A 23,398-nucleotide genomic window follows, 5' to 3' on the forward strand; every position below is an offset into this window, starting at 1 on the left:
CTCCTACCCTGGGGGGTTTTAAGAGGAGGCTGGATGAACACCTTGCCGGGCTTGTTTGAGCCCAGTACTCTTTCCTGCCATGGCAGGGGGTCGGACTCGATCTGCTCAGGTCCCTTCCGACCCGACCAACTACGAAACTATGAAACTTGCTGCAGGACCAGAGAGGGTAGGAGACGAACACCTTGGTGTCCCGTCCCAGTTCTTTACCTGCCTTCTGGTGCAGGTGAGAGCAGCCCCAGGGCTCCTCTGATCAACCGAGGGACTGTCATGGTAAGGGGGTTTCCAGAATGCCGCATTCTCCGGCTGCAAACTCTCCTCTCCTGGTCAAGCCCAAACACCATGGCCTGGCTAGGTCTACATCATCAAGGATTTCCCCCAAGTCATGGAAATCCTTGGCTGGCCGTTTCAAAGAGCTGTAAGGCTGCTCCGACTGGTTGGAGCCATGCAAAACATCCTTATCAGGAGCCTCATCCATGATCCTGCCCACCACTCTAAGAAGCAAGAAAAAAATTTGTTCCACTGAAGAGACCAGACATTTTTAACGGGCCTTGTGGTGACAATACCGTTTTTTGTGGGAACCAGAGATTAGCTCTAATTCTTCTTTTTAACATGCTCCTTTCTTTCAGCTCCTGTATCTCTCCCATAATGACTGCTGCTCTCTCTCTCACTGGAGCTTTTAACAGATTTTTAGTTCCCATTTCACACAAAAGCACCACAGCTTTAAACACAAGGGAAAGGTCACCTCGATTCTATAACAGGCTTTCTGCTGTTTTCTCCATTACTTTAACCCTTTCAACTCCAACAAAAACAAAAAGACTAGCTTTCCTTCCAGCCCTAAATGAGATTACAAACCAAGCTGGGCACATATATCAGCAGCAAATAATGCAGTTTAGTGACATTTGCCTCTTTCTGCTCACATCTAGTCTTCAAGCAAGTCAATGTTTTTCCAGATTTTATCCATTATACAGTTCTGTATCTAGGTTGTTCCAGAGCAGCCTGTTGCAAAAGCATTTAAAATGCAAAACTGAGCTGGTTAGTCATGCCACTTTGACTGGACATCCAAATCTCACAGAGTTCCTCTTTGTTGAGTTAACAAGTCCCTAACTCAAGCCCCTGGTGTTTAAAAGTCAGCACTCAGAGAGAATAGTGCCTTTCTGTGAGCAAATACCTACTTGCATCCAGATCCCGCAGGTTGCTCCACATGACACCAAAGTTAATGAGCCTCCATGGAGTGTCTTGATCCCACAAACAACCCCACCTGGACATGCCATTGACCCCCGCTAGAGCCCTGCCTGACTTCAGTGGAGTCAAATCAGGCTCGCCACTTTTCTTTTCTTTTTCCTCTCTCGCTTTGGTGGAGTATGCCTTCCTGGGCTGCTACTGGGCTGCCTGCACAGCTCCTGAGCCACACGGAGCCCGGTGCTTCACTCTGCAGCTGGAGGAAAGCAAACTAAAACTCCTCAGAGGTTTCAGTTGCTGCACCCCAAAGTCACTTAGGGCACATTATGCCTTAATGTGCGACAGCGGCTGGAATTAATGCGCAAGACGCCACCAACGCATGCAAACACCGACACCATTAAAGCAGTGCAAAAGCATTTAACCCACTTTTAAGTGTCGTGCACGCAAGCCTCTCGTTTCATCTACACACGCCCTTGGATTTGAAGTCCTTTTGGATAATGATTTGCATTCCCCAGCAATTCAGTTTTCAATAGGGCAGCTGAACCAAAAGAACTACATTGTTTGGGGACAAAACATTGGGGAGGGGGCTCACCCGCACTCGCCTGTGAAAGTTGTTCCACTTTGCAAAGAAAATGTAACTAGTCACTGGGGCAAAGAGAACAATGGACAAGGATTCTCTAGCCCCATAATTCGGGACCCCCCCAGGAAGTGGGGGGGTAGGTGTGTTTAAGTACCGAGCATCAAATGGAACAGCTTGAACAGGAGCTGCCGAGAGACCAAATCCAGAACATCTGCCCCTTAGTAAGGGCACTCTCCCGGGATGTGGCAGACCTTGGTCCAAGTCCTCTTGCTAGCTTCAGCAAGCTTTGGATGAGATCCCATATCAATACTATTATTTACTATCTGCCAAAGAGCTAATATTTGCTGGAACAGTCAGAAAGCTTTTGCTGGTTGAGGAGCAAATCTGCCGTTTATTCAGAAGCAGGCCGTCTGCTCCATCTCGCCACACTTCAGCTACTATTCTGTTCACATTCAATATCAATAACACTAGGCTAATTTCTTTTCTCTACTACAAAAAGGTGGGTTTTCCCCTGCTTTGATTTCCTTTTCCCATTCAGCTATTAGAAGAAACCCATTCATCAAAGTTAGAGGTTCTCCCTCGGAAAACCTTCAACGCTGAAAAGCTTTTGACTGAAATATAACATATTAATGGAAGCAATGATTGCACAGCCCTCTGCTGACCTTCCATAGGCTGAAGTTGCTTATATTGTTAAATTTATTTGCCATCCATTTATCAGCCTAAATCTAAGGTGGTTTTAAAGGTCATAAACCAAACAGCCAGTGAAATATGATTAAAGAATATGGAAATAAATTACAAACTCATAATGTTATTCCTTCCTGCAACTTAGTGGTGAAAGCATAGATGAAGTATGGGAACTTGATTAACATCTTATGTATTTTGGGACTCACCTACCTCCAGAGGTTAGCTGAAGCCCTATTTATTCATTGTGTGGTTGCTCTGTGGGCACTGAAAAGAGGATTATGCAACAAAAAATCTAGTTCCTAATAAGACTAAGCATAGGCTATGTACTTTCCTTAGAGGGGAGATTCTGCCCTTGGTAACCAAGCTCCATTTATTAAGAAGTTTAAAGCCGTGCCATAAAGTTACTTCCTGTTCAATAAATGGCTGCGTTTCAGCATGGTGCAGTTGTAACTGTGCAGAGTTCCCAGACCACCTTGCACCGCAGGCCTCCAAAATAATTAACAGGGCACTAAACTACTTTAGCACTGCAGGCTTAGCATTGAACCAGCTGAAGGTTATAGGAAAATTAAGTGCGTCTACGCTTTCTATTTGGAAGAGAGAAGTAAAGGTGAATCTTCACTTGTAGCTTCAAGGCACATTGAAAGAATTCAGTTAAAACAAAATAATTAGGTTCAGATGGACCATTTATCATAAGAGCAGAAACAATTCCATCACCAACTCCAGTGGCAGGAGTGTTGCTTTATTTTTTGCCTCGCTTCAAACTAGAGAGACACTGACCAGCTGCCAGTAATCGGGAATGGTAGGTAGTTTCCCCTCAGATCAGCCATACCCCAACTTCAGATAGCTAAAATTTAGGGGGTGCTAGTGAACCCCTCATTCACACCACTGAGCAGTTACATAAGTAGTCTCTCTGGTATTAGAGACTGTGGAAGCTCTTTCTTCCCAACCATCTTCCCACAAGAGAAAGGAACAAGGGTACAATGAGCAATTACCAGTGCCAAGTTGGGGCTCAGTCCCAAACTCCCAGGGAGCTTTCGCCCGAGGAAGTGATTTGGGAGCAGGCATAATGCTAAAGTTACAGCTACAAGGACACACATGCTGGGAAATGGAGGTCCCAAAACCTGCCTCTGGTAAAGACATTACATAAAAGTGGAAAGGTGGTTAAGTGACTCAAAGATGCTCCCTACACATTGCTGTCTTTAATTATGAACAAAGCAAACAAGCCTTTTCATAATATTGGTCACAGCCATGCCACGATATTGCCCATGAGCTTTGGCATTGTTTCTGTGGGAAAAGTTTCAAAACATTTTTTTTTTTAAATCAAAATGCAGATTCAGGTCAACCAAATTGTTTCATGAATTTGCATTGGTTTTGCTGGCATGTTTTGATCAGAAGAGCTAAAAAATATTCTTGGGGGAAAAGGGATCAGAATGATTTGTTTCAACTTTCTTTAGTAATAAAACACTTTGACTCAAAAAACTTACCCTGGTTTTATTTAAATGGTTTCTAAACAGCTGGAAGCCTCAGTGAAACACTTTCTTTAACACTCAACACGGGCTCCGTATCCACCTATGATGTGGTCCATCACTTACACATGCTGCCGGGGAGTCCTGCAAGAGATTCACGGGGTAGGAAACATTGACCTCACAGAAAAAGTTACCCCACCCAGGGCAGCAGCCACAATTTTAGGCATAGGCACAAAGTCTCTTCTACCAAGGGGCTAAAAATAAATGGTATAAGATACCAGGTATAAAAACAAACTGCCTCCTCCAGATTGGAGGTTAAATCACGGATTTCAGCAAAACAATTTGTGATTTTATATCTGGACCTTCAGCAAACTAACCTTACAGTCGCTGGTGAATTTCAGCTGCTTGATTAGATAGGAATTGTTTTTCCCCCACAATGCACATGTACATACACACTAGGCTGCGAAACGTACGTTAACAGATACTCTGCGTCTCCGAGGCCCAGCCCCAGGTTGTCGATCCATAATGAGATCTTAGCTCAGTAGCAAACTTTTCCTGAAGACACTTTACCACACTATAAAACTACTACACATGGTGGGCTCAACACTGGTCTGAGAGGAGCACTGCAGGTAAGTATTGAGGAGCAATGGCAGAGCTGCCTGCTCATGGTGCTGAGCCTCGTTTTGTTTCAGTGCCTAAATTTTATGAGTATTATCACTAGGGATCCTGGTTTTCTGCGATTAAAAAATCCCCAATTTGGGGTTAAAAAAAAAAAAAAGTAACCCACAATCCACATTTTTGCAAATTTTTATATATATATTACACACACACACACACACACACACACACACACACACACATATATATATACACATTAGTGGTGTTTCATTTTGATCATGGTAAAATGTGGATTGTGGGTTACTTTTTTTTTTAATCCAAAAATTGGGGATTATTATTTTTTTTTAAATCAGAGAAAACTAGGATCACCTGATTATATTTTCCTCTACCCAAGAGAACCAGAGAGAGAAAATACATCCCTTACAGGTATCAGAACATAGTGCAAAGCTAAGAATAAGCAAGGCAGCAAAAAAAAGGAATAACCTCTCAGCAAAAGCTTTAAGGCTGACCTTACTAATACACTAATTAATGGATTAGGCAGTATAGTTGCTGAATTGGAAGATAATCCACTTGCATAAAAGCTTAGTGGACACAATGCATAGACAAAAGAATGGAAAAATACAGGCTTGCACCACATCTGTCTTCCATCCACAAATGACCATATTACACCACTTAGATAAATGTACATATGTAATCAAAGTGCAAGAGTCAGACCTCAGCTGTGCTGCTGTATAACTGGAGCAATACCACTGACTGCAGTTGCCCTGGGTTGATGCTAGTAATAAGCAGAATCAAAATATAGTACAGGGCACGTTTAAAAGACATCTAATAAAAGAGTGAAAAAGAGTAGATTTGAGCCTCTGAGTTCAAAACTGCAGTTCTCATTTCTCTTTTTATTTAAAATACACCGCCCCATGCTGCTACCGAAATATTTCCAACATGAGATAGTTTGCCATTGCAGAAGCTAGAGATACCCACTTTTTAGAAAGAGTCCATATGATGGCAAAAAAAAAAAAAAAAAGAAGAAGAGTTAAGGGACCATTGATTTCACTGGCTTCAATCAAGAATAATGCAATGGTGAATCAGCCCCATCATTTGTCAGTTATTTCAGCAATTTTTCCAAGTTGAAATTGCCTTTGCTTTATAATGTGATGGAAAACCTTGAGGTGAAGGAGTGCTTCCTTTTAAAGCACTTATCTCCAGAGGTAGGGCTGCTTTAGGAAAAGTGGATTTTTAAAAAATGGTCTTTAAAATAGGGATCAAATGAATGAATGGGAATAAACAACATTTTATGACCATTAGAAATAGAGCAATAAAACCCAAGTGAAAGAGAAAGAAAATGTAGCCATTCTGCATTCTACGATCACGAAACTAGGTCTTGATTGACTTAATGCTTACATTTGTCAGCACTGTTAGATCACAGAATTTCCTTGAATACATTAGCATTAATTAAGGGAAAATGTATCCATTTTCAAGTTATGAAATGCCTCTTTAAATTTACTATGATGCATTTTAGTTTAGGGAGGCAATCATGTTTCCAGGCAAGCATTAGGAGTGTTCATTCTGGTTTGTTATTTCTTCCAAGACATTACTTGGTTGAATTTGGTACAAATACTATTGATTGAGTGAAGTGCTGCATGTTTGACTCCCAGAGGGGCTCTTAGCACCTCCAAAGATTGAGCCACCCCTTTTCCCAAGCCCTAAGACCCACTCCTCATTTCATTCTCTTTGCGAAAAAGAAAAAAGGCGATCAATAAATTGATTGAAATAGTGAACAGGCGCACACAGTTCAGACCACGTGGGACTTGTCCTGCTATCACTTCAGTCAACGGGCCTGGATCCAAATTTCTTCTTTTTTTTTTTTTTTTAATAAATGCTGATTTCCCACAAGTGGAACCACACCTATGCATGAAGGCAGATACAGTACAGCCCAACCCCATGGGTGTAGGATCGTTCTGTGGCTTTATCCCTCCTTGGTGCAAGGATCCCGTGTTCTGACTTCTGCAAAACAAAAATGAGAACTAAATTCTCATTCCAGCAATCTTGAGCCCTCTCTCTGTGCCTCTGGATTGGGAGCTAAGCAATACATGGAAGGAAATCATTTACTTAGGGGGCAAATGGCTCCCAACCAGCAGCCCATCTTTAGCCAAGTGTTCTTAAATCCAAGAACAGGCTTCTCCACTAAGCAAAAGAATATCAGTGAGGCATCATTAACATTCGCAGGGCTAACTAACTCCTTTCCTCGGCTCGTTTGTGTGGCGGCAATTTAACCCACGTGCCCTACAGCAACTAGAGGAAGCATTACCCAAGGATCAGCCACAGAGTGGCAGTACCCGTCAAATCCTATGCAAAAAGGGACCTTGGATCCTGCACTATTAAGGCAGAGCCCTCAATGAGCAGAGCAGCTGGATGATGCCATGGCAATTCCCCAGCGGCTGCCTTCAAACAAACATATCTTGCATGCTCTGCCCACCAGACTGGGTGAGCTCAGAACATGGACCAGGGATCCACCCGGCTGTTGGATGAAGGGACTAGAAGTGTGTTTACTTGATAATATGCCTTCTGTTAACTGAAATGACAACCACACTCACTAAACACGGCCCTCAAAAGAATAGATGAGCCTTCAAAACAAGCAGCCTTCTACAGTGCATTTTTCAAGGCAGCCCAAAGGGTTTGGGTACATAAATCTCTGCTACAATGAAGAAATCCCTGATGATGAGGGCTAGTCCTTACAGCGAGGCCGTACCCCGTGATGAACCAGGTGGCAAGAGAAAACCCTGAAAGGCATTTCAGTATATTAGCACTACTGAGCGCTACCCAGATCAAAATGTTCTATTAAAAAAAAAAATCTGTTCCTAGGAGATTTGCTATTTGATTGGGAAGGAGGAGGGGAAAAAAAGTTTGGCAGCTTTAAGAGATTTTCTCCAAAGCACATGTCTTTGGTTTAATAACAGTAAGCAACTTGCAGTGCATTTGGATCCCCATCGTATCCATCCCAATTGTCTCATTAAACATTTTGTATAACTTTGGAGAATCAGCTTTAGTGTGTTACAGCTAATTGCCTTACTCTTCAGATGTGCAACAACAGACTTCCCTGAAATACAGCTTCCCACTAGTGGCAACTAGGGATTCACTAATTAGTAAGAAAAATAAGATTTTCTTGAAAGAATATTACGTAGATAAATAAAGGGAAAGCTATGTCAAAGAAGGACACTCTTTTTTCCTAGCTAACCTCCTGCATTGGTTATTCTCAGGTCAAGCATTTTCTTTTCCTCTATTGTGCCTGAGGTATGCCAAATTTTTAAAAGTGGACACACATCTAATTAAGTACATAGATATTACTTGTCTTCATTTTTAGAGTCTATCCAAGGAAAACCAGCCTGGTAATCTTATCCAGTACTAACAGGACCATCAATTAATGGCTAAATATGTAAATATGCGATCATTTTTATACTGTCCGTTCACAGGGACACCATGCGTATACAAGGTTATCAGTCTGAATACTGCCATTATCATGCCTCTCATTTTAACCAGTAACTTATCAGCATGGAAACTAATGATGATGGGGAAGATGAGGAGAGAGGAAAGGATGATTCCTGAGAGATGTCTCCATCTTGGCACTCAGCAGTGAACTCTGCGATAACAGCAAATGCAGAAGACAAAACGGGAAGCAAAAAGAAAGGAAAGGAGCGGGAAAATGGTAAAAATCGAGGAGGTGGCAAGGAAGAAGAGTCTGAAGCTATAATTCCCTCAACCTACAGGCTTTTCACAGCATAAGGCAGTCAGCTAAAGTCATTGCAATTTCTACAACGCACACCAGCAGCACAGCAAGGTTGTGAAGGTGCCTGTAGCTAAGACGTAGCTGTTACCAGTAAGGCAGGAGCACAGCCTTTGCCGAGATGCTAGGAACCATTACCTCTGCCCAAAGCCTCAATACAGTCTCTTGAAACAAGCATTATCCTGAAAATTAATTACAGGATTTTTTTCTCACTGGCCACTAAATGCAAAGAGTGAAGTAGCAGCTGTAATGAGCTTGAGCTGCAAAAGCAAAACAATGAAGCTGTTTATTAGGAAGAGCTTTGTAAGTGTGAAAAGCATTAGGGCAATGAAACAAGTAGCCAGAGCACGCTGTGCTATCCTTCTTAATGGAGATGAACAGGACTGGAGTAGACAGCTGCACAAAATAATTTAATCAACCCTGCCCTGCTGCAGGGATGTGGCTGGCTTGGATGACCTATTCAGATTGCCTCCCAATTTACATGACCCAAGGATTAAGAGCTAAAAGATCTCTGTTCTGCCGAGTTCCTCGTCTCAGTAGGCTTTCCATGGAGACAGCCACTCTACTGAGGAATGGCAGCAAAGACAGAAGTACCCCGATGTGGAGAACAAGTCCAGGGGGGACCTTGCCATTACCTTCAGTGGGTTTTGGATCAGGCAGCACCAGCTGAACTCTAGCAACCAGACTCCCAACTACCAGACTCCTTGTTCTTCTCTTACCACATTTCCCTGCAGCCCAGCTTACTCGTCTGTAAAATGGACACAATAATGCTGCAAGGCTGAATTAATATTAGCACAAAAACCTGAGATCACTAAGTGAAACTCTTGCTTCCTTCTCCCTCTAGGCCTAAGTAGGATTATTAAGCAGTGGTTGGTGCTAGCAACATACCCTTCACTGAACTAGCTAGAGGACCTCGCCACCGTCTCTCTTCACTTGTAGCTTTTTGTGTGGTAAGTCTGTTTTCAAAAGTATGCGTTCTTAACGTCAGGTGTCCCAATCTAGTCTTGAATCTGGTCTCGCAGACAGTATTAAGTTGTTTGAAAAGAATCTCCCTGTTTGCATTTCAAAATTCCCGCGCTTTTATGTTTCCCACAGCTTCCACCTTCAGTCTGCTTCCCACGTTAATCAGGTTGAGAAGCCTTAGCCCAGGACCCACCTATCTAATTCAAGCAGGTCGTGCACAACGATGGAACAGTTTGCTGGCTGATCAACAAGATTATTTGGTGCTAGTACACATTCATGTTATGCCTGTTAAAAGCTATCCTGCAAGATCTGCAGGCAGGGACATAAAGCCATTAGCATGCTCATCCCCTCATACATCCTTGGGCACCCACTCCCCTCATAAAGTGCCACAGCTACAGATGAGAGCCAGTGAACCAAAGCTCCTAATTTGAACCAGAACAAATTTCCTTATTGTATTTCACACGATTTCCCTCGACCAGTATATTCCTTTACCCATTATGAGGCTGATAACTCAGGCACCAAAGCCCGTGGAGGAGAAAATACAACAAAAATAATCACGGCTTCTCTGCATCTGAAGGTACCAACATTGATCTGAAGTTTGCAGAGGTACTTTCCTGTAATATTTGACTAGAGGAGACTCGAGCTTGCCTTTGAAAGCTTAATTACTGAGGGCAACATTTGCTAGTGTTTTGTAATGTTCTGATTAACTTCAGGAGATTGGGGGAGGGGGCCTGGAAGCAAAAGAGTATTTTATTATCATTATTATTTATTTCAGCCATGTGGCCTTAACAGATCAGCTGTATTATGTCCCAAGTCTCTGTATTTGGCCTCCCTAATCGCATTGCCACTGCACAACCGCAAACTAACTCCACACCTGACAGCTTTGGACCACTTCACAATTTAAATCTCTCTGCTTTGATGGACTAAATTTTTAACTACAATTTGCATTTTATTCCTTTTGGCTATAAGATGGCTGACTGCATCACACTCATCTAGTTCATCGACATGGGGAAATTCAAAGTGACACCATTCCTTTTTCAACTTACCTAAAAAGTAGTGGGTAGTAAAAGTTGCCTCAGGCCAAGTACATCACCGGCATTGGCACTGGAGACTATTTTGGACATTCCCAAGAACGGGCATGTACATTTCCCCAGGGACAAGTAGCAGCGGCACACCTTGTCCCTGGGGAATGCTTGTACCACGCACGTTGCTCCGAGTGGGGTAGGGGAAGCTGGGGCCAGCATCTGTGCTGGCCCCAGCAGGCTTACCTGGGGGCCTCCCAGGGCTGCAGCGGTGGCACTCCTGCAGCATGGAGCCTGGCCAGCAGCTAGAGCATGGCTTCATCCAGCCCGATCTGGGGCACCAGCATGCACCGCCGGTTTTTTAGACATGGGGTTTTTTGACCCCGGGACTTCCCAGGGTCAAGAACCACCACCCCACCCCACCCGCCCCCGCCTTCACACACACACACACACACACACACACTGCAAAGTAGCAGCGCAGGGAATGCTTGCGTGTGTGGCACTGCAAACTGCAGGTCCACACTCGTCTGGACACAGCCTCCGAGCCGGGTCAAGAATGTAGGTACTCATGGTCGGAGAAGGTTTGGATCAAGGCCTCCATTCTTCCATCCCAGATTTAGCCTGCAGGCTCTCCACATCCATCAGTGCATGTCCAACAATATACCTAGCTCGTCTCCGTAGCACAGCCTTATAGATGAGCCAGTACTTAGGTACATCTCCCTATTCTTTAATTGTAGCACCAAGATGTCCTATTCCCTATTTGTGTCCTTGGACAACTGACTTAATCCATCAGCCTTAGTTTCTACGCTATGCAAAAAAGATGAAGGACATTTGTCTCTCTCTCATATATCTTTCTTGGCAAAATTTTGGGCTGTAGGTTCGCTCACTGGGCTGTGTCAGCTTCCACAACCTAGGCAGCAGGTCCCAGTGGGCAGCAGAAAGTCCATTAGAACTTGAACCCTGTCGTTCAAGCCTCCTGCCATGCTTCCACAGAGACCTGAGAGAGGTGTGCAAGGATAAATGCATACAGCTGGGTGGACCTGGCCAAGGCTAAGAGAAGTACTATATCCTGGGAAGCACAAGATCCTCTAGTAGAAGCACCTCCTATGAAGTTTTATTGGATCAAAAGCTGCATTTACCAACCAAAATGCCAGCAGGCAAGACTCTAATGCTTCTCTGCATTTGGATTAAGCTCTGAATGGGAAGGGAACTAGGTTGATAGGGACTGGCGGTAAAAGGGTGACCGTATTGCAAGTGGCACTCTTATAGTAGGTGCTTTTATCTTTGAAAATGTCATGCTCACCATTTTCAGAGATGTAGGAAGTTTAGTTCATCCCAGAGCCTGATTAGAAATACGGCGGTTGGTGACCAGGAGTCCTGCCAGTAGGAACTGAACCAGGAAATATAAAACCAACGCTGCTCTAAGGTAGGGAACTAAGTAGCAGATGACAAGGGGGCCACCTCTTCCAGCTCTACAATCCTGTAATGGGATTTCTACCATCAGTAATTTTACATTGATTTTCTCAGGACCCTGTGTAGATATTTGTCACTGGCATACAAGGAGTGAAAGGTGACAATGAAATGCAACCGTGCAGTAAAGTCTAGGTCACTGGGGACGTTAGCTTTTTAAAGTTATCTTAGGAACCTCTTAGTATTTAGGTTAGATGTTAGGAAGAATTCTCTCACTAGGAGGGTAGTAAAACACTGGAACAAGTTACCCAGATGATAGAAACTTCATCCTTGCAGGTTTTCAGACTGAAGCTGGACAAAGCCTTGGCTGGGATGATCTAGTTGGGGCTGGTCCTGCTTTGAACAGGGGGTTGGACTAAATGACCTCCTGAGGTCCCTTCCAACCCTAACTTTCTATGCTTCTATATTCAGCTGTTTGGGGTGTTTTTTCCCTTCCTAAATAAACCCGGGTGTTTAATGTTAATGTAAAATTTTAATGGCTGTTTAATTTCTTAGAAGTGTGCCTGCTTGCTAGGGTAAGATTAAAGTGATCGACCTTTGATGGTAACATTATCCATCTATAATCTTGTTTCTTAGAGAGATCTGAGCCAAGGATAATAGTAATTTCCTCTAATAATATGTCTTTGGGAGTGACTCTGTCCTTTAAGCCTGGAACAACAAGTGAGTGACAGGTATCGTGACTTTCAGATAATTAAGTGGTTTGAGTGCTCAGCAGCTGGATAGTTTTTAAGATAAATAATTATAGGCATCAGATCTTAATATACAGCTTCTATAATAATTCCCCTATTAATAAAAGGGTCAGTTCAGTCACACACACCTCAAAAGCTCTAGTGGTAATCAGCACTTCCCTCTAAAGCTATGTCTACATCTGGTATATAGCAAGTAACTCCACTGAAGTCAGTGGGAGCTATATGTCAAATTTATACAAGCCAAAGAGCTGGCCATGTATTGTCAACCACTGCTTTCTATTGAAAAAAATTCAATAGATGAACTTTGCAACAGGCATTTCCACCCTACACACGAGAGCCAGGTTATCACAGGCATTAAACACCTTGGCTAAGTACAGACAGTCCAAAAGCCTGAGGCTGAGTTGATTTAGTCTTTGCTGGTTAGCCTAAGCTGCAAAGATTGAACCAATAAGCAAATAAGCAGGCAATCACTGTTGATTCAGAAAATGCAGCCACATGCCTGTAGTGGCTCAAGCCAGGGAGCACTAGAGTGCGGCTCTCTGGCATGTAGCCAGCATGGGCTGTGTGTTCGCTTCCTCTTCCTGCTGTCCCCAAGGTCACTGGGATTTGCAGTCCACAATCACAGCAACAGAACTCTGCAGGGTTGCTCATAGTTTCATAGTTGGAAGAGTTGGAAGGGACCCGAGCAGATCATCAAGTCCAACCCCCTGCCATGGGCAGGAAAGAGTTCTGGGGTCAAATGACCCTGGCAAGGTGTCTATCTAGCCTCCTTTCTTCACTTCCTCTTCCTGCTTCCAGATTTGTAGTGCGCACACACAGCCAGCACTAAGTAATCAGGGCAGGGCAGGGGAGCTCTGTACTCAGGGGAAGGCGAGTTTAACGCCCCTCCCTGGGCCCAGACCCCAGCCGGGGTTTGCCTGGAGTGGCCAGTGAGCCAGCCCTTACTGCTCCAGCTAGGAGCGGAGGGGAGGGACCAGCCCTGCTCTCTGTAGCAGACAGCACAGCCCAGCCCAGGGCTGCAAAGCATGCTGGGATGCTGGGAGACTCTGCTTTAATTTGTACCAGGAAGGGGTCTGGGACAGAAGTTTCCTAAACCAATTTGACCTACATCAGTTAAGTCTAATACTACATTCAACCAGTTTTATCTTAAACCATTTTCAGCCATTTTGAAACTTGTTTATGTGCACTGAACTTCTGTTCTGTTACAGGTTTAAACTAGTTTCTGATCACTTAAACCAGTTTGTGTGTAATTTCTGTCCCTAGCCCTTCTTACTGCCCTCAGCTGAGGGTTGTATGTGATCAGTACTTCCAAACCATCATGAGAAGAAAGACTAAACCAAATTCTTATGGAGATCACTTAACCCCTTCTTCTCTGCTGTTTCACTGAAGACTGAAACAGATGGTCATTTGCTGGTCATATACCTATATAAGCATTTTTCAAAGTACTGTGCAACCCCTCGATGTTTCCACCTTTGCAGCAGTTCATGTCTGAGACAGTTTCTTTTCCAAAAGACTCTAGCACTAACATGCGGTATAGAAGAGACACTGATGACTGGCAGTCATTCCTGGAGTATTTTAGAGCTTCACCAGCCTGGTCATCTCTCCTCACATTTTTTTCAGTCTATATATGTGAAAGAGATGGAGTTTTGTACTCATCTGTACCTGAAACTAGACTTCTCATGCTGATCCTTAATTATGCTTTCAGACATGGGATACTTTGTTTACTTTGCAAGTGTATGCTGCTATATAAAAGTTATTAAAAATCCACATAAAATGCCTAAATCAAATTCCACCACTTTTATCACTGTATACAAACTTCCACCCATATATTAACATCATCATCATCATTGGTTGCACAAATCCCTGCACTATCTTGCAACAACTAGATGACAGCTCGGTTTGAACAGCGGTAAATACAAAGTACCACAAGTTTATTCCACATCACAAAAGCCCTTCTAGGAAACACTTCTGCATTTGTACGGCGCCCAGCACAGCAATTCAAACCACAATTCAGGCCTTTCGGCAGCACCATAATACAAACACTTCCTACTGTAATTGTAAAGAGAACACAGGCTGCTAATGTGGAAACACAGCATAGGAACATCCCTGCTCTACAGTATGCTGGATGTTTAGCACCTCTACTTGCTGTGCTTTAAAATTTCTTTTGACTTTTGCTTATCACAAGGTAAGTATGGCACTGAAAGGGCAAAAAAAAAAAAAAATCCCATTTCCAACAGAGCTGATATAAGACAAACTCTTAACCAACCCAAGAGCTTTTCCTGTGGTTGCTGGAACATTACCATGTTTTTATTGCATGCACTTTTCTCCATATCCCATTGATGTCATTCATTTTATTAATGACTGCCTATCTTTGGGACTGCTGAAATGTGCCACTTGTACACCTCTTGTTCAGAAATTGCTACAGCTGGAGAAGGGCACCCATGTCAACTGTGAAAAGCGTGCCTAAAATAACTGCCTGTTCTCTGCTTCAGTAATATGGAATAAGCCAGGTGTGATGTGCAATTCTGCAAAGTCATCTCATCTGACCCTAGGGCTTCAAGATCAACTGTAACTCTCCATTCTTGCAGGAAGTCATCAAACATATCTCTAAACTCTTGGTTAGGGAGTCTTGGTTAGAGAAACGAACACAACTTGAAAGCACGCTGGAGTTTTTTGTGGGGGGAGGTTTAACTAGTTTTCATAGAAAGTACAGTAGGTCATGGGAATGGGCCAAAAAGTAGATGTTGCAGTCCTAAAAAGAAAACCTAAGAGCATTTGCAAAATTAAAGGCTTGGTGACATAACTGAGACTTCTGAAAGGCTTAACCTTTTTGTGAAGATGAAGAGAGTTAGTTTCTTTCAGTTGCAAGATGCATTTGGTAGGAAAAAAATGCAGGTGTTTTGGAGGTTTTATGCAGCTTTACTGCTGAGCGGTCAGGAGGGAGCTGAAGTATATACACACTTGTATACAGAGGGATCTAGCTAGCCACAGAAATCTGATACTGGTGTGGGAAGGCACTGTATTGACAGTTAATTGGTCTATGAGCCCAGCCTTTCAAATCTACCTTTAAAAAAGTAGTTCCATCCAAGTCAGACATGTCGCTTCCCAAAGAGCTACTTGCATCACTGAGCATGTTTGGAAAGTGCCTTCCATTATGATCAATCACATGGCAACAGCTGGACTTTCCAGAGATTCTCCTTATGTTTTTATCTGATATCAAAGCTCCTTGAAGCCAAGGCAAAGGAGCTCACCACCTACAAAATTAGACCCTCATGGGCACAGGATTTAATGCAAAGTTTACACTGTGAAGCTTTCAGCAGACTGAACACATGCAACTCTCTCCAGAGGGCAGTAATCCCTCTTCTCTTTTTAAAAGAGTAACCCATCTCAAAAGAAAAAGGACCAAAGTTCACATGTAAACCCTAAAACGCAGTAGAATAATTAAAAACGTAACAAAGCAGGTTTCACGTGTGCTTGTAAACCCATTTTCAAAAGCTAAAGAATAGTTTAAAAGCATACATGGTATTTTGGTGACTATAATGACGTGCAATTAGTGGCCATCGGGGATCCTTTAAGTCAGGGGTAGGCAAAATGCAGCCCTCAAGCCAAGATGCAGCCTGCCAGGCCATTCTAACCAGCCTGTGGGGCCCCTAAAAAATTTAAAAAATTAATATTTATCTGCCCCGACTGCCTGCCTCGACAGCTTGCCAAAACTCAGTAAGCCGCCCTCTGCCCAAAATAATTGCCTGTCCCTGCTCTAAGTACATGGGTTGATCTACCATTTCCATTCTCCTGTTGAAAAAAAATGTCAGTGGAGCATAACTGTGTTCCTCCTAGGCCCTGGTACACTACTCTCTGATGCCAGCACCCCATCTAATCCCACCCCATCTAACAGCAATTGGTTCAAGATCCAGCTCCAGCTGCTTTATCCAGTGGTTTTCCCTCCAGCACCACTTCCAGACAAAGTCAAAGCCTGTTTTAGATGCCATTAAAAAAAAGAAGCAAGCCAGAGGAGCCAGATGAGAGTAAAGTGTGGTATCTGGCCCTAAGTAACTCTCCTGTGAATTTTTCGGTAGGAACTAAACTATGCAGGAAGTTCTGCTTTTGGATTAGCAAACACAGTCAAACATGAACCTCAAAGCATCAGGGGAATACTTGAGCCTCAGTCAGGCAGTGTCTTTGTACGTATTTGCACAGCACCTGGACCACATCATAGCAGTACGGTCTCAACCTAGCATAGATTATAAGCTGTTTGGGACAAGGGCTATCATTTACCTAGCTTAGCACTATATACTGCCAAACACCCTTCTACTCTCTGGACACCAATAGCAATTGCAAAATTTCACAGAACCTGTCTGATGCTCTTTTTTTTTCCCCCCCCCCGTAAGGAGCAGACGAAGGGGAGTATAACTCTGCTGGAGGTAGGTTTTTGTTTCAGTTCTTTTTTGATAATGGTTTAGTGGTAGGTGGGGGGTACAAGATTGTTTTATGGAGGAAACAGGGAGATTCTGGGATATTTTCGAAAGATGGTCCAGTGAGCCCAAAGTGGCTTCTGCAGTGTGCAGGTTGAATAATACTGCAGAAACAACAACCAAGCCCCCCACCAACAGCATACACCCAGCTGGACAACACAGGATCCAAAATATTACAGTCCATAGTGGTAGAAAAACTTGCTTGCGAAAGTCCAAGTACGTCTGAGCCCCCGTTTGCTCAGAAAACGGCAAGCGGGTCCAGCACTTCAGCACAAGCATGCTGGTTCTATCAATGCTTTTATGGTAAGTATTTTGGGGCTATGCTGTTGTTTTTAAACAAATAGCACAGCTGCCTTGCCTGACAGCCTTCATCATTGTCAGATTCTTAAAGATTAATTAAAGCTCAGCAGTCAGCTCATGTAATCCAGAGATTGGGTGGAGGATAACACAGAGAGCAGCAATGCCCTGCAGGGTTATGCCGGATCATTTACTGAACTAAAGGTGTTTCAGAGGTAGCTGTTGCTTTGTTTCTGTCAATCAGGCTGAAGAGCATTAAGACTGGGAGTCTGCAAGGCATGCAAGCTTCTAGTTAGCAAATTGGGGATTTCAGAACTGCAGCGTGCAGGACCTATGTGCCTTAGAAAGCAGGAGGGGGAAGGAAGCAGCTTGTAAGCACATGCATGTGTATTAAGGGTTTGGTCTTCGCAGTTGCTAGCCAGCACATTTCTTCTGTCAAGAGTGACCTGAAGATGAACACAGTCCAACTCTCCTACACTGTGCACAGACTAGGAAGGGCAGAGGAGGGCAGGGCACTGAGACTAACCATACCCGGTACTTAATTAGACTTGTGCCTCCACACCATTTCCTTCTACATTTGCTCAGACGCCCAGCAACCTTGCGTCCTGCTCTGTGCTGTGCAAGGTCTTAACAAATTTGCTATTCATCCTGACAGCAGCCTACGGTAAGTGGCACCGAAAACACTCACTAACACATGGAGCCCCAGTGGAAGTGGCCCTGGACGCTGGATTTCTAACACAGGAAAAACTAACATTGGCATAATCCTTCTGGACCAAGGAGCAACCTATAAACCTATAGGTCGGAGTTCACCTATAAAGACTGAAAATTCACTGCTCACCCCAAAGACACTTGCTCACAATTTAGAAAAAAGCTTTTCTGAAGCCCAAATATTCCCATATCCGTTGTTTATGCAGGAGCTAGCCCACCTGCTCCTGCCCTAAATACTAATGGCATCTGCTCCACAAAGAAGCCTTCCCTGTTTAGAAGCAAACAGCCTTTTTTCTCCTTTTATAACACAACAGCTCCACATGCAAGGTGTTAATACAGATTCTCTTCCCCCAAGCTGGTATGCCATTAGCATGCCTGAAAGCAGTGGGAGGGGAAAGGGATGGTAGTGGTTGTATTGCAAGCCTGCCAGAAAAAGAGGAAGGAGGAGAAACCATTCATATTGCACTCCCAGCAGGAGCTGAGGAGCCAGTTCTGGCCTCTTTATTTGACACATCCACACACTCATTGACAAGTCTGCACCCCAGTGTTTCATGCTATGCCCAATTTTTATGCAGTCTTTCTAAACAGAGACCCATTAACTCAAGTGGGAGTCTGCCACTTTGGGATTCAATGGAGGAGAGGCCTTGCATCCCTGTATCAGCCTGGTGATGATTACCATGCAATGAGACGTGGAGTGTTTAATCGGTACCAAATCTTGGTCGGGATTTGCAGACTAAGGCTCTCTGATAACCTGTAGTTTAATCTGTCCTATTCATTTCAGTAGCCTCCTCCTGAAATATTCACCATACTTTCTAATTTAACTACTAGCGAGTCTTTTATTATTTATTGGCATAGTACCTAGTATCACAAAACCCTAATGGGCTCCCTCCATCACAGTTGCAGTAAATAATCGTGAACTGGAAGCTTCACAAAAACTAATACAAGTGAAAGTGATAGTTTGTTACTGTAGGCATCTTTAGGCACTACTGTGATATTTAAGAAAGCACCAGTGATTTTAAGGGAAAGCACAGCATTATTAATCCTTTCAGGGTACATCCTTCAAAAATATTTAATTCACGCTACATTACTTAAATGCATATTAGATTAGCCATAAGTCACCATTATGGATGGGCATATCCCAAAGGACAACCTGTATGGGCAAACGGTAAATAGGAAGAGGAGTAGGGCGCCCAAAATTGCATTTCAAAGACGTCTGCAAGTAGGAATCGAAGGCTTTTGGAATCAGCCCAAACCTTTGGGAGGCCTTAGCAGGAAACAGGACAAAGCTGCACTCCCTTCTCAATCGTGGCATCGAACATGACAACGAGAAATGGTCACTCAAATTACAACAGAAACGTGAGCAAAGGAAACAGCCTGTCAGTACGGTAGCCCCTAACGCCACGTATGCCTGTGACCACTGTGGCAGGACCGGCGAGTCTAACATCGGTCTTTGCAGCCGCAAGAGAAAAATGCGCCACCAGTCAGCACAACAGCTGCAATATCCACCAGCACTTGCTTATGAACAGATGCCATAAAAAGTCACTGTTCCACTATCACTTCTATGCTATTGCCACACTGCCTAGCCTTAAACATCTTGTTGGGCCTAATCAATCTGAAGAGTTTTAATTAGTTTACTTTAAATATATAAAATCAGCTCCCCTTGGACCACACAAGTCTTCCCAGCTTCCTGCATTTTAGTCTTCGTTAAATGATTGGCAGAGTTTAGCATAGGAAACCTGGCAGTCGGCCAGAAAACGTGGCACGCTGAATAAGGGACATTCTCTTTTGATTCTTATAGTTCTGATTAGCTTTTGTTAGGAAATCAATCGCCTTAATCTTTGGAAAGTAGGTGCACTGGAGTTTCTGCCAATTTAGGGGGAGTTTTTTCAAATTTCTCTTTGCATACACCTTGAAGAAGAACAGTATCAAGGACTCTGACATTCTTCAGAGAAATATTAGACTGCTTTCATCTTTAACAAAGCTCTCCTTTGAAGGCTCAGTGTTTGGAATTACAATTGATTTTAAGAGCAGCTAATTGGGGCTGTAAACATGAAAAAAGAATCGCCAATACAGGGTTTACTTCAGGTATTTTGGGATTAAGGATCCATGCTTCTAAAGACCGGATACGGAAAGAAACCCGTACAGCTCTCTTGTTTGTTGTGTGTTGAACACAACATATATTCTGCATTACAGAGCCCCAAGGAGGAGTCTGCTGTTCACATGGCATTTGAAAGAAACAGGTATATTAAAAAGAAAATAATCAGTGATAAGTGGGCACACACCTTCTACCAGGGATCGTGTTAGACAGTCCCTGTTCCACAGACTCAGTGTTAAATCAACTTCAGCATTCAACTGCTTGCACCAAAGCACACATTTTTCATAGCTGCTAGGGGCTGGAAGGGACCTTACCCCCCTGCACGTGGGCAGGAAAGATTGGTGGGGTCAGTGACCCCAGCAAGGTGGACGTCAAGATGCTAGTTGAAGATTGCCAGGGTGGGTGACTGTACCACCTATGGGGGGGCGGGGGGGGGGTCTGTTCCAAACCCTCGGCACTCGACTTGCAAAGAAGTGGTTTCTAATTTCCAGTCTGAAGCGATCTTCAATCAGTTTGTGTCCATTCAAATACACTTGGAAGAATGCATATGTGAACTTCATGAGTGAGAGCAAGGAAAGGAGGCATATGCACATGGCAGAGCCCTGCATTGCAGTGTCAGGGGTCCTTTACAGGCAGTGTCTGGAATCCTGAAGGAAACTGCAGGCGATTCCCGGTGCAGCGGGATTTATTCTTTGCCCCTGGATACAAGAGAACATAGGTGAGCTCTCTAAACAGACTGGTACTGGGCTGAACGGGTATAAAGACCCTTCAGGCAGGCAAGACTAGGAAAGAAGTCTTGTGCTGATATTTGTTTTGACCATCAGTGTCACCGTAAAGGCAGCCAGCCCCCAGGAACGGAGCAAGTTGTACGTCTCTACAGCCTGATCGACTGTACTTTGCAGAAGGCAAGATAGGGTGGCACCTTAGATTAACTTGTTCAGAGTGGCGTGAACAGTTAGCCAAGAAAGTGGTTTGCTCACAGGGTGCCATTAGTAATTTACTTGAGAGCAGTTCTGGAAGACTAGGCGTTGAACCTGCTCACCAGGTAGAGCTGAAGGGTTTGCTATTCCTAGGCTTGACCCGCCTTCACTCTTATCAAGGATAGCTTGGGACTTTTTTTTTTTAAATAAGAGTTTCACAGAACAAGCAGACACAATCTCCCCATCATAAGCACTGTCACAAGGCGACAAAAAGAGGATTGGGCATAAGAAGAGTAGAAGAACAAAATGTTAGTGGCTAGATCACAAAATTACACAGGAGATGCTTAATTCTATTAACTTAATTTGAGAGGTGGGGAGGGGGGACAGCTCCTCTCAACATTTAAGCTTTTCCTTTCTCTAAAGAGGCCTGGCAGGACTGAGTATCTGAAGGGATTGGAGCAAGCTGCCCTGGCAAGCAATGTTTAAGAGCAGAGGATGTTTATGACCCAAAATATCCACCACAGTCCTTACCTGTCTGTGGCCCTTATACACTAAAGGCTTCACTTCTGCAAGAAGTGAGGTGGAAAGCCAGTAACATCGCTTAAGATCAGTTGAGAGCAAGCAGCATTTGAGTAATTAATTTTCACATCAACAAGACTTACCCCTCTTCAGATCTGAGGAGGGTTCCTCTACCCTTCTGAAACAGCTCACAGCTTCAAGGTGCTCTAATCAGGGGTTGGAATTGCAATCCTTAGATACTTCATGCTTTGGGTTTAATAGAAGGGATCCACATAATCAGACCAGCAAATTATTTACAAATATAAGATAGCTGCTTTGCAGATACCCATTCAGTTAAAAAGTGCAGAACATTGATCGGATATTAGTAGAGTGAATTAATCCACAAACTAGTAATTTTGCAAAAGTCCTCCTAAACCTGTGTGTGTTAAACCAGTCCACAAATGATCGCTGGCTAGTCTGAAAAGGTTACATGCTGTCAGCCAAAATTCATCATTTTACAATCCCATAATTAGCCATATTTTTCATGGTATTTATTTCTCTGCTATCGTGCAGTAACATTTAGAAAGAGTGGCAGCTTTGTTTTTCAATGTTTTCCTCCAACACACTGTAATAGAAATGTATGTTGTGCTGAGAAAGCAGACTTGTTTTTCAAAGGACTGGGGGAGGATGTCTACAACTTCAGATTACAAGGTTAATGTGCTCAACAGAAAAACCTGGTGTGTGAACCTAGCATTAGAGGCCAGACTGATTAGTGTGCTGTCCTTACGCTGGGGTGCACAATGCTGCAAAGCTGTATAACCTGCAGGTCCTTGCACAGCGCACAGTAAAATGTACAAAGTCATTGTAAAAAAAGCTACAGATAGCATAAGGTGCAAGGCATGGCCCTGTACCCCATCCTGGTGTAAGAAGCAGTAGTTGTGTAAAAGCACCTTGGAGCTAAGCAGTGGAGCACAGAGGTCGAGCTACAGGCACTAGTATCCGGTGTCAGTTATGTTAGTCTTGTGTAGGAGCTCTTGCTGCTCTAATGAGAACACTACCACAATAGTTAAACCTTAATCCCCTCTGCCCATACTTCTCTGCATGCAAATTATGAGATAAGTCAGCGTGGAATGAGAATAGGTATCTTTGAGGTGTCCGGATTTAAATGCAATCTCCACCGCTTTGCTGAGGCCCTTGGCTTTGCATTTTCCCCTTCAAACGTACCTTCCTTAGCCATCATCTCGTGTAAAGAAAGTCTGGCAAGGAAGACCCAGAGGAACTCCTGCCTTGCGGGTTCTTTTCAGCTGTTCCAGAAGGGTATCACTTACCTCCTGCTCCTCCCGTCCTCATAGATCTGCAGGCCAGACGTGTCCAAGTGGAGGCCTCAGTCTTCTGTACCAGCTCTCAAGCCTCGCTGTCCATCCACCCCTCTATTCCTAACCCAGTGCAGATTTAATATCCTCTGGTTTCAGCTTCTCCAAAATGCCTATTTCATGGGCAGCTCTTCAGAACCCAAAATACTTCTACATATTGAAAGCAGGGTTCAACTTTATACAGGACAGGGCTCTAACACTGACAACAACTTTTTTACACTGTGTATTTTTTACACGGACAAAAAATAAGTCCAGACACAAGCAGCTAACCTCTTGAGGTGTATGGTACGGTGTCAACTTAAGTCAGTCACCCGGATGGATCTTCATTCATCCAGGGCACGTCTACAGGAGATGCTGCATCACCACAGCGATGAGCTAGGTCACCATAGCTCATTGGTGCAGTGACGTAGCATCAGCAAGCATTAACTGTGATGTCGACACTCCTGCGCAGTAGCATGGGAAAAAACCCTGTACAGCATCGGGACTGCACAGTAGCACCAGTTACTGCTCAGTCATTTAGTACTAGCTTAAGCAGTTGCTCAAGCTTGAGCAAGTACTAAATGGCCGTGCAGTGACAATGGGGCAA

This window comes from Crocodylus porosus, unplaced genomic scaffold (assembly GCF_001723895.1).
Source record: "Crocodylus porosus isolate Cpor-Errol unplaced genomic scaffold, CroPor_comp1, whole genome shotgun sequence".
NCBI classification, from domain to species: Eukaryota; Metazoa; Chordata; order Crocodylia; family Crocodylidae; genus Crocodylus; species Crocodylus porosus.